Raw genomic sequence first — 12,696 nt, 5'->3', positions numbered from 1 at the left:
GTAATTGGAAGTCATGTTGTGAGGGGTGCTGATGAAGCAATTCATGATTCTGACGACATATCGATACAGAGCAAGCTTGAGAGCTGTTTTGAGGGAAGCGACATTGATGACAAAAGTAGGCAGCGGTTAATAGAACAGCTTAAGGTGATGGAGAATGTGTTTTCTAAGAGCGATTGGGATCTAGGGACCGCCTCGGGAGTTGAGCATCACATCAAATTGAATAATGACACTCCCTTCCGGGAGAGATCCCGAAGATTGGCCCCTGCCGATTTCGACGATGTAAGGGTGCATCTACGTAATCTTCTGGAAAATAATATAATTGCCGATTCGGAGAGTCGATATGCTTCCCCCATTGTAGTCGTTCGTAAGAAAAATGGAGAGATCAGGTTGTGTATAGACTATAGGACCCTGGACAGTAGAACGGTGCCCGATCAGTACACGGTGCCGAGAGTGGATGAGGCATTAGATTGCCTCCAGGGAAGTCAGTGGTTCTCTGTCCTTGACCTGCGCTGCGGGTATTATCAGATCCCGATGAGTGCGGAGGACAGAGCAAAAACAGCATTCATCTGTCCCATCGGGTTCTTTGAGTTCTTGAAAATGCCGCAAGGCATAAGAGGGGCCCCGGCTACGTTTTAGAGAACTATGGAGAAAACTGTCGGTGACATGTGCTACCGCGAAGTGTTGGTATACCTCGATGACATCATCATATTTGGGAAGGACCTGGAGGAGCACAATAGACGGTTACTTAAAGTACTGGAACGACTGCAGGCTAGGGGATTGAAGCTGTCCATGGAAAAATGCAAACTGTGTAGATCCTCGGTCAAGTATTTGGGGCACATTGTGAGCCGGCATGGCATAGCTACGGACCCAGATAAGGTGGCTACTGTGAAGAACTGGCCTAGGCCAGACAACCTTAAAGAGTTAAGATCCTTTTTAGGTTTTTGAGGATACTACCGGAAATTTGTACCACTGTACTCTAAAATCGCTAAACCTTAAACGGACTTGACCAAAGGGTATCCGCCTAGTACTAAGAGCCCCCATATTAGACCAGAAGTAGGAACTGATTACAACAAACCTAAAGAATCTTTCGGGCCCCGGTGGACTGCTCAGTGTGAGGAATTGTTTATTGCTTTGAAAGATCAACTCACCCGGTCTCCAGTGTTAGCATATGCTCAGTCTGATCTCCCTTATGAAGTGCATATTGATGCATCGTTCGAAGGTATTGGAGGAGTTCTATACCAGAAATAAGAACAACGGTTACGGCCCATTGCGTACGTCAGCCGAGGGCTTTCCATCAGTGAGAAGAATTATCCGGTACATAAACTGGAATTCCTGGCTTTGAAATGGACAATAATTGAAAAGTTCCATGATTATCTCTACGGCGTCCATTTCACAGTCCAAACAGATAACAACCCACTGACGTATATCCAGACTTCAGCTAAATTAGACGCAACCGGTCATAGGTGGTTGGCTGCATTAACCAACTATGACTTCATGATTAAATACCGACCTGGAGCTAACAATCAAGATGCGGATGCGTTATCGCGAATGCCTCATGATGAAGGGTGTGGTACTGCAGAGGAATGGGTTGAAGTGCCGGCGGCTGCAGTAAAAGGATTATGTCATCATATCAGTAGCAATAGGCACAGTGAGACGGCTGCCATACTTGCAACTGGGGCGTCAGAATTAGCCATCCCTTCCTCTTACTGCTGGTTGGGACGGGCGGCTATGGAAGGAGTAGGGGTGATAACGCCGGTGCAGCTGTCACAAGAGCAACGGAATGACCCAGATATCATCCCGGTGCTACGACTCATGGAGGATCCAAAACACTGTATAATTCGAGCACAATTGTCTAGAGAGGCGATGGTATTGTTACGACAACGTAAGAAGCTGAGGGTGAAGAAAGGGATATTATATCGAGCAACCTATAACAATGATGGAAATCTTAAATTACAGATAATACTGCCCACCAAATATAAGCAGTTGGTGTTGGAATCGCTGCATGACCAACACGGTTATCTAGGCTATGACAAAACACAGGGATTAGTGGCTGACCGATTCTTCTGGCCTTTCATGAATCGGGACATCGAACAATTCTGCCGAGACTGCGGAAGTTGCATTCTTAGGAAAACATTGCCTCCCCTGACTGCACCATTAGTAAATATTACCAGTAGTGGACCAATGGATTTAATCTGCATTGACTTTTTGACACTTGAAGGCTCAGGGGGCCAGGACAGCCATATATTAGTGGTCACTGACCACTTTACCCGATATGCCCAGGCCTACATAACCGTGAATCAAAGAGCTGTGACCGTTGCCAAGACTCTGTGGGAAAAATTCTTCATACACTACGGTTTACCCGCAAGAATACACTCCGATTAGGGAAGAGAGTATGAGAGTCGTTTAATTCGTGAATTATGTCAGTGCTGTGGTATCCAGAAATCCCGTACTTCACCATATCACCCACAAGGAGACCCACAGCCCGAGCGGTTCAATCGGACCTTATTGAACATGTTAGGAACGTTGAGAGCGGAAAAGAAATCGCAGTGGCGACGTTATGTATCTCCCTTGGTCCATGCATATAACTGCACTCGGAATGAGGCTACAGGATTTACCCCTTATTACCTTATGTTTGGACGAGAGGCGCGATTACCTATAGATGTCTGTATGGGAACCCGGATTAACACCTCATCTGCTTCGTCTCACACTCAGTATGTGAAACAACTCAGGCAGCATCTGAATGAGGCCTATCAGCTAGCTCAGAAGGCGGCCCGTAAACTGGGAGAAAGGAATAAAGCTCAATTTGATAGTCATGTCAAGGAGCACCGTTTAATGCCAGGGGATCGAGTGTTAATTCGGGCTTTAGGAGTGCCTAGAAAACAGAAACTGCATAATCGATGGATATCTGAACCGTATAAGGTAGTGAAGCAGTTTCCGAATATTCCTGCATACCAGCTCATACCGGTCAGGGACCAAGGGTAACTTACCATCGACAGCACTTGCTTCCTATCTCGCAAGATATCCGATGGGAGGGAATGGGAAATCCTCGGACAGAAGGAGAGAAGACTAGTAAAAGTACTAAGCCGAATCCCGTGAATATCTATGATGAAGGAGAGGAGGAGGATGAGAAGCTGGAGGATTATCCCATGGGATTTTACTATCAGGAGACAACGGATGATAGGATAGCACCTGAACCACCCATGGATGTAGTATCTGAGGAGCGGGGACCCGTCCCGAGTTGGGGACGAGATGATGGGGGCATTGTGGATGATGGTAGTTGGGGAACCGACGAAGATTCATATGTAATGGAAGAAGCTGGGGGAGAGATAGGGAATATCCCTACTCAGGTATCTATGTCTCCTAGACCGCAAAGAGTTCGTAAACCCCCTAGAATACTCACCTACGAGCAGTTGGGAACCCCAACCAAACTTCCATTGGTATTGCATCCTCACGTGGTATTGTCATGGCAATATTTCGGGTATACTTTACCCCATGTCATTGTTAGTTAAAACCATAGAGCACTTGTATAGATGGTGATGTCCACTTCAAATCTTAGTGTACTCACCAGGGGAAGAGTGTAACACCCTATTATCTATGCTCACTGGGGTGTAGAGAAGATATTTCTAAATAGGCAAGGACCCTATGAATAGATATACCTGGTATGCTAGGTGTAAATATATGAATTGTTTATAATATGCATATCGTAATAAAAGTGTAACTATTTTAAGTATATAACATATATGGGGGATGCTGGAGGACGAAATATCCCTATGGGTATTGAACTAGGGGATTATATGAGTAAATTGGCACGAGCGGGGATAAAGAAACTAGTCCAGAATCCCCTCGTGCTGTAAAAAGTGTGATCGCATGCGGGGGAGGACTTCAAGCAGCGCACAAGGATAATGTCAGTTAGAGACCGTTACCCCCCGGGAAGAGGAGAGTCGGAGCGGTGATGCAGACGGAGAGAGACGGGGTGAAAGGCTATATGCGGCCAGCTGAAGGGAGCTGAGTGACTGGCGGAGGAGGAGGCCAGAGAGCTGAGCTAGGGGAGCCACGGATACCGCTAACCTGATCCATCTCCTGGAGACTGATGAACGGAGGCAGGCGGGCGATGAGCTGTTGTGACGGAAATAACCCCAGCTGTAACCAGAGCTGCTAATGATGCTGCAGGTACGAGGGGAGCGATGCCCACTGCTGTTATAGCGCTGCCTATATTGTGAAACGCCCCTATCTGATACTTGCCCAATAAGGGACATAAAGGGCAGCACAGCAATAGGAGCAAGACAAAGGGACTACCCTCTTGAGGGGGGGGGTCAGTAATCCTATATATAATTACAGCCCTCAAATACACAGTGCAGCACAGTCAGAGGAGCAAGAGGAAAGGGACTACCCTTTTGGGAACCAGTAAGCCTGCCTACTAACAGCCGCACGTAGGTCCATAATACAGCTAGAACAGCAAGGACCAGGAAGGTAAATTCAAGAGCTTTATGTGATTTACATGGTTTTCACTAAATAATACCCCCTACACAGCGATGGGAACTGAGGAGGAACTTTGATAACGGGCTGTAAGTGCGTATGGATGAGAGGCTATAGGGACGCGCAGCACTGCCCAGCCAGGTGAACCTGGAGATGTTGCATAGCAGGTACGGGGTATCGCTTTTACACAAGTGCCGATAGACCACAACTAGACCCCTCTACCAGGATAAATATCCACTCCAGTGACAGAGAAATTACCGAGATAAATATCCACTCAGTGACAGTAGAGGGAGTCACCGCACCTTTCACCTCCCCTCTAGCTATTGAACTCATCTCTGTCAGGAAAATAGGGAAGGTAGAGTGGAACTCTGGGGAAGCAACCGTAGTAAGTGATCAAACCCCTTGCCGTGGAATTGAGTGACACACCTAGGAGGAGAATATATATACATATATATAATTCTAGACTGGTATTATCCACAGGATCCCATCATTGGCCAAGCGTGGCCCAACTATCATCACTGTACACTGGGCCCCAACTGTGCACCAACGTGTTACCTCAATTACTCCACCCAGAGAGACACAGAGACTGGAGTAATTGATTAGCGATAGTATTACACTAGGTAATACAATAAGTCATAAGACTAATTACCTTATCAATTTTTCTACCTAACCAGTTATGTTGATTTTTTTTGTAATGCATGCAGGAGGAAGTGTATAGGAATTAGTATACATTAACATATTAATATTTATAGAGTGTTAGTGTTGGTAACGGTATAACATTTAAATAAAATGTAAATTCTGCTGTTGTAAAAATGCACTGTATTGCTGAATATATAAATACTTACTAGGACTACCGAACTCCGAACGAACACGTCATTAAGGGATCTGGAAGAAAAGAAAATAACTAGCGGTGGTAAATGTAGGTAATAAGTTATTACTGAGTAAAGTGTATTGATATATACCCTTTCTTGGCTTTCCCAAGCAAGCGTATAATATCCATAACGCTTGGGTGGAGGCACACATAGTCTACAGTATAGTACAACCCCATTACCATTAGTGCCACTAAGTTGGGAGGGGTTACATACGCTTGCCACACCGCGAGCTCGGTTTCTCGCTTCGCTCGCTACAGGTTCTATTCCCACTCTATGGTTGTCGTGGACATGCACGAGTGGGAATAGCCCCAGTGAACCTTGATTCCGGCTGACGGTATTGTCAGCAGTCAGAATTCCGGATTCGGTATCCTGACACCGGTATCCCAACTGCTGGCAAATTCACTGCATCCCATACATTGGGCCAGATTTAATGGAGTGCGAGACAGATGGAACGCTGAGATTCCAATTGAACTCTTACGTTTTTTAAAGGAGCAAACATGTTCAAGTCAAAACCAGGTTGGAATCTCGGATCTTCAGACGTCTCGTACGCCAAAAAGACAAGGACTCACTGCAGAGAAAGGTAATAAAATAACTTGGTTAATTCAATACAGATGACAGGAAGAAAAGAAATACAGATGTAGCCATTTCATCGCAGATGTGTCTGTTCACGCTGGCGATTAGCTTGCTGTGGCAAGTGTGCATGTATACGTGCATGTGCGAATAATTACACTCACAGCTCATAGACAATGCGGGTGTCAATAGCTGCACCCAGCCACGGCAAGTCATTCTTGCAGTGCATGCACACATGTGTACACATCACGGGATAGATGAAAATGGCTATATCTGTATGGAGAATATTTATAGGGAGCAGTGGTGCCGAGAGAGGGGGGGGGGGGGAGAGTACAATTTACCCGGGTCCAGGTCTGATAGAGGGGCCCAGTGGGGCCCCCGGAACCCCTCCCCCTCAGCTCTTCTCCTCAGCCCAGCTGCTGTGTGCTGGGTTGCAGTGTGACCATGGAGGCGCTTAAAATACCATTTTTTTCAGTATTTTTTTCTAAGGGTGCATGACCACGCCTCCTTTGATTAGGCCACTCCCCCTAAAAGTACCTGGGCCCGGCCCAGCTCTCTACTGCCCTGATAGGAAGGACATAAAAATGTACAGGAAAGAACTCTATGAAATGTGAATATTGTAGTAACAGAACATAGGAATTTATATAAGTTAAATAAAAGGTTGTTGAAAACTGTGTCACATTAATTAGACCGTATCTGCAGAGGAAGACAGCACTTGCCTTTAACCATTTGGAACTATTCCAATTTCCTGTTGACCATTTTTTATTCCATGTTGCATCATTAACAAACTTTAGAGTTAAAGGTGTAATCTCACATAGACATTTCTGTTTCATTTTTAAACAGTGAGTTTTATATCTTTGAATGGACTCCGCAATGTAGCAAGCAGTTCCGCATCAGGCTGTCAGTGATTGACAGTATGATGGCTATTGGGGGTAGGGAGGGGGCGGCGACAGCCTCCATTTGTGAAACTGGAGGTGTGTTGCCACCGTTTAGGAGAGGAAAGAGTCCAGGAACTCCGTTGTTGGATGGAGACTTTCTGGCCTCTTTCAGGCATCTGTGATAGGCAGCCTGCACAACCCCATGGGTGCCGCAAGATAGTCAATGTGCAATTCAAGGATGCAATTCAAATAAACCTCCATAATGGCTGAGGGCCGTACCTCGTATTGAAGACATTAACACAACTTACATAATGACACAGAGACTTGTATTTTGGCAGAAAAAACTGTTAGCTATTTATTAAATGAATCATTAATTAAAAGAGCTAAAGAATAAGAGTATGGTGGCCAGAAAAAAGAATTTCTGAAATCTAACGACAATTCCCCAAGCTATTCACACTAACCCAAACAGTAAGTCAATCCAAACTATCAACCAAACAAACTATCAATCCAATCAGACCTTCTACCTTGACTACCCACCCTGAAGAGTGACGATGCTGCCCCTAAAACCAGTAACAACCAGAACTATCCACTAACCCCACCCTCTATCCTTCCTATTGGTTCCCAACCTGTCATGCCATAATTGCTCCGCCCCCAGCCAAGGAGGTTTAACTCCCTCCATTCCAATTGTTGTCAATACGTTCTCCTTACAACTGCAGCAGAAGAAGTCTACTTGTACTAGACTCCTCCTGCTGCATTTACATTCAGAGCTATTGCTGCTGCTTCCTAGAAAGACCAATTTTCGGTACTTTGTGCATGCGCAGAACCCATTCTGCATGTATGAGGACAGGTTCTGCAATGAAGGTAACAGAACAGATGTAGACCGTCAGTGATTGGTCCTTCGTTTGTGCCACGGGCTCTGAAAGACTCATTCATGACAAAGGCAGACATGATCCCTTTACCTCTGGGTTTGCACTGTACTCCTACAATGCTACAGTTGCCCACATCCTAGCTGCTCTCTCCAGTAGAGAGTAGCCAGGTCGGCTCAGCAGCCGGGCGGGGCAGAGGTATAACGAATCAAAGGGGTGGGATGAAGGCAGAATGGTGGTGTGGTGACAGCCATCGCGTCATTGTAGCCATGTCCCCTGCTCTGCAATGTTGATTAACGGTATTATACTGCAGTAGGCATGGCAACAATGATGCAATTCAGCGAGAACTGCCCACTTTACTCACTAAGGGGTATATTCAATAACTGTCGGAAGCTGCCATCTTGTCGGGAAGACGGCAGCTTCCAACAGTTTTAGGTCGGAAGGGGTTCCAACCTATTAATTACGGCCCCATTTATTCCAACAAGTCAGGAAACCCGACTTGTCGGAATGCACGCTGATCGGCGGCTTCAGCCCCGTTTCCGACAATCTCAATCCGACTTTTAAAAAAGTCGGATTGAGATGAGGGAGCTGAGACCAGGAGACGGGGGAGCAGAACTGCAGCGGGGAGAGCAGGAACCCAGCGGCAGCGTCCACCCGGCTCCAGCAAGCGAGGTCCCGCTTGCTGGAGCCGGGTGGGCGCAGCCGTGAGCCTCCGCTGCTGCAGCCGATGCTCCCTCGTCTCCTCCTCTCCTCTCCCCATCCTCTCCATCTCCTCCACTGCTCCCCCCACCGCCGCAGACTTCTCCTCACCCCCGGCGCCGCTGAAAGATCCCCCCTCACCCCCGGCGCCGCTGACAGCTCCCTCTGCCGATGCTGTCAGCGCACCCGCAGCGCTGACCGCAGCAGCAGGTCAGGAAACAGGGAATGGCCAAATCCAACAGTCGGATTTGGTCGCTCTTTTGAATAGGGGTTGTCGGGTCCATTCCGACAACTGCATGTCGGAATGGACCCGACTCTTATTGTATATACCCCCAAGTGTGCAGCCTGACAGGGGGGTACCTGAGAAATCAGGAGACTTGCCTGTTCTTCTGGGAGGGGGAAGGGGGTGGGGAAGGAGGGCAACCATATTTTCAGAAGCCTCTCAGTCATTCCGGTAGTGTAGGCAAGTATGTGCAATGCACATGTGCGTCTATCACACTGCGCATGTGCAATTGCAATTGGACAGAGATCCGCTCTGAAAATATTAGATTATATTATAAGTATATTGCCAATCATCTATTTCTAGGAAGAGAGTGCATTTTGATCATGACATTTAAATAAAAAGAAAAGTATGTCTAGAATGTTTTCTACGTTTTGTAATATTCAATTTACCTTATTCTCTTACATGAAATTAGGTTTTGACATTGTGTATAAAAGAGAAGACCCATTATCCTCCCCTCAATCCTTATGTGACTTCAAAGGATGAAGCCTTCAATAATTTTCCAAATGCTGGAGGCCTGATAAGTTGAAGGTCATGCAAATGCATTGTTAGGAATGTTTGGCAGGCTTATCACTATATAATTTATAGCAAAAGCTTTTTATGTACCTGATTTGCTCAACAGTCATACAGCAGTTAGCAGCAATAAATCTGGAGAAACATATGCGCGTAAGGTCATACTCTAAATATTCCATCAAGCAAATATATATTTTGGTTTCATTCCATTAAGATTGTGGCAATGTATTCTCTGTATTTTGCTAATATGAATTTCCGCTGGGTATTTACAATATTTACAAAATTTGTATATTGTTAAACTGTTTTACATCTCCCAAATAAAGTTACTGTTGTTTAAAATAAGGGCCTGATTCAAAGCTCCACATCATGAAGATGAGTGTGCATGCGGAAAACTCCCTAAAAACTCCCACAGTGCATGCTGAGATGGTGTGTATGAACAAAGATGATGTTGCAATCGAGGGGGTCATTCCGAGTTGTTCGCTCGCAAGCTGCTTTTAGCAGCTTTGCACACACTAAGCCGCCGCCTACTGGGAGTGAATCTTAGCTTAGCAAAATTGCGAACGAAAGATTAGCAGAATTGCGAATAGACACTTCTTAGCAGTTTCTCAGTAGCTCGAGACTTACTCGGCATCTGCGATCAGTTCAGTCAGTTTTGTTCCTGGTATGACGTCACAAACACACCCAGCGTTCGCCCAGACTCTCCCCCGTTTCTCCAGCCACTCCCGCGTTTTTCCCAGAAACGGTAGCGTTTTTTCGCACACACCCATAAAACGGCCAGTTTCCGCCCAGAAACACCCACTTCCTGTCAATCACATTACGATCAGCAGAACGAAGAAAAAACCTCGTAATGCCGTGAGTAAAATTCCTAACTGCATAGCAAATTTACTTGGCGCAGTCGCACTGTGGACATTGCGCATGCGCATTAGCGACTAATCGCTCCGTTGCGAGAAAAAAATAACGAGCGAACAACTCGGAATGACCCCCTGAGATAGGAGTATCTATAACGGTTGCAGTGTGTGCAGTGCACACGGGTGCCTGGGTCCAGGGGGGCCCGCACCACACATCTTGCACCCATGTTCTATTACTTGCCTCTCTGGAGTCCTGCGTCGGAGCTACTGCTGCAGCACAAATCACTTTATAAATGGCATGCCGCCCATTCTCCAGGTGATTTTTGTATGTGCAGTAAAATTTTGCTGTCAGAAACATGGCGGGCACCATGTTTTCAGAGACTGCACATGCACAGAGTTTACTGTGCCACAGATAGGAGAGAACCCACACGGAATATGCAGACGGGCCCCCTCCTCTCTTAAACGGCCCTGGATTGAGATGCACCGTATCAGATGTGTCATAGAAAAGTGCTGAGCATCCCTGGGTGGTGACTAGGAGGTGGCTAAACAGATGCAGAGATGTTCCGTCTTATGGGCATCTTACTCAGTGGTGCAATTAGAAATATTTTCTTAGTGGTACTGAGTGCCGAAAAATGGGCATGGTCATGTGTTGTATGGGGGCGTAGCCACATGCTGCTAGTAGAAGTGGCTGGCCCCTTTTTGGGGGGGGGGGGGGGGGGAATCTGGAAGCAAGGCTTAAAATATATAGTGATGCCTCCAGTATAAGAGAAATATATAGTAATGCCACAATTTAAAAACAATATATAGTAATGCCTCCATTATAAAAGGAAAATACAGTCACTGTCGCACTCCCAGTAACCCTGACAAAGTGGGACGAGTCGTCATGCTGCCAAGCACCATGGTCTTGTTGCTTTGTTGCACATTATAATTGTGGTAATGGCAAAGTGCGTGGCAGATGGTACTGCGTACCCCTACACACTGCCAAATTCTTAAGGGTACTCCGCACCCGAGCGTACCCGCATACTTGCACCGCTTATCTTACTGGAGTGTTGCATGTGTGTGGCGGAAGTGTTTGTGTGCATAGATGTGCAATCATTCACAGTGGAGGACGTACTCAGAAGGAAAATCTGCATCTGCCATATGGCTGGTGTAAGCTTAAATGGTTGTGCCTAAATTAGAGATGAGCGGGTTCGGTTTCTCTGAATCCGAACCCGCACGAACTTCATGTTTTTTTTCACGGGTCCGTGCGACTCGGATCTTCCCGCCTTGCTCGGTTAACCCGAGCGCGCCCGAACGTCATCATGACGCTGTCGGATTCTCGCGAGGCTCGGATTCTATCGCGAGACTCGGATTCTATATAAGGAGCCGCGCGTCGCCGCCATTTTCACACGTGCATTGAGATTGATAGGGAGAGGACGTGGCTGGCGTCCTCTCCGTTTAGAATAGATTAGAGAGACACTTGATTTACTAATTTTGGGGAGCATTAGGAGTACTCAGTACAGTGCAGAGTTTTGCTGATAGTGACCACCAGTTTTATTTATAATCCGTTCTCTGCCTGAAAAAAGCGATACACAGCACACAGTGACTCAGTCACATACCATATCTGTGTGCACTGCTCAGGCTCAGGCCAGTGTGCTGCATCATCTATTATCTATATATAATATTATATATATCTGTCTGACTGCTCAGCTCACACAGCTTATAATTGTGGGGGAGACTGGGGAGCACTACTGCAGTGCCAGTTATAGGTTATAGCAGGAGCCAGGAGTACATAATATATTATATAGTGAGTGACCACCAGACACACAGTGCAGTTTATTTAATATATCCGTTCTCTGCCTGAAAAAAGCGATACACACAGTGACTCAGTCAGTCACATACCATATCTGTGTGCACTGCTCAGGCTCAGGCCAGTGTGCTGCATCATCTATATATATTATATATCTGTCTGACTGCTCAGCTCACACAGCTTATAATTGTGGGGGAGACAGGGGAGCACTACTGCAGTGCCAGTTATAGGTTATAGCAGGAGCCAGGAGTACATAATATTATATTAAAACAGTGCACACTTTTGCTGCAGGAGTGCCACTGCCAGTGTGACTAGTGACCAGTGACCTGACCAACAGTATATATAATATTAGTAGTATACTATCTCTTTATCAACCAGTCTATATTAGCAGCAGACACAGTACAGTGCGGTAGTTCACGGCTGTGGCTACCTCTGTGTCGGCACTCGGCAGCCCGTCCATAATTGTATATACCACCTAACCGTGGTTTTTTTTTCTTTCTTTATACATACATACTAGTTACGAGTATACTATCTCTTTATCAACCAGTCTATATTAGCAGCAGACACAGTACAGTGCGGTAGTTCACGGCTGTGGCTACCTCTGTGTCGGCACTCGGCAGCCCGTCCATAATTGTATATACCACCTAACCGTGGTTTTTTTTTCTTTCTTTATACATACATACTAGTTACGAGTATACTATCTCTTTATCAACCAGTCTATATATTAGCAGCAGACACAGTACAGTGCGGTAGTTCACGGCTGTGGCTACCTCTGTGTCGGCACTCGGCAGCCCGTCCATAATTGTATATACCACCTAACCGTGTTTTTTTTTTCTTTCTTTATACATACATACTAGTTACGAGTATACTATCTCTTTATCAACCAGTCTATATATTAGCAGCAG

The 12,696-nt window shown here is 46.1% G+C and overlaps 1 long non-coding RNA gene across 1 annotated transcript; it reads left to right on the top strand.

Moving 5' to 3' along the window:
* Positions 1-3,954: 3,954 nt before the first annotated feature.
* LOC134911836 (uncharacterized) lies at positions 3,955-9,100 on the top strand. The gene is made up of 3 exons (XR_010176884.1): positions 3,955-4,170; positions 5,838-5,928; positions 9,057-9,100. It is a non-coding gene; the product is annotated as an uncharacterized LOC134911836 (long non-coding RNA).
* The last annotated feature ends 3,596 nt before the right edge of the window (positions 9,101-12,696 follow it).

The sequence above is a fragment of the Pseudophryne corroboree genome, chromosome 4 (genome assembly GCF_028390025.1).
Source record: "Pseudophryne corroboree isolate aPseCor3 chromosome 4, aPseCor3.hap2, whole genome shotgun sequence".
Lineage (NCBI taxonomy): Eukaryota > Metazoa > Chordata > Amphibia > Anura > Myobatrachidae > Pseudophryne > Pseudophryne corroboree.
Note: the sequence above shows the minus strand (reverse complement) of the source record. Positions and strands in the feature narration are given on the sequence as shown.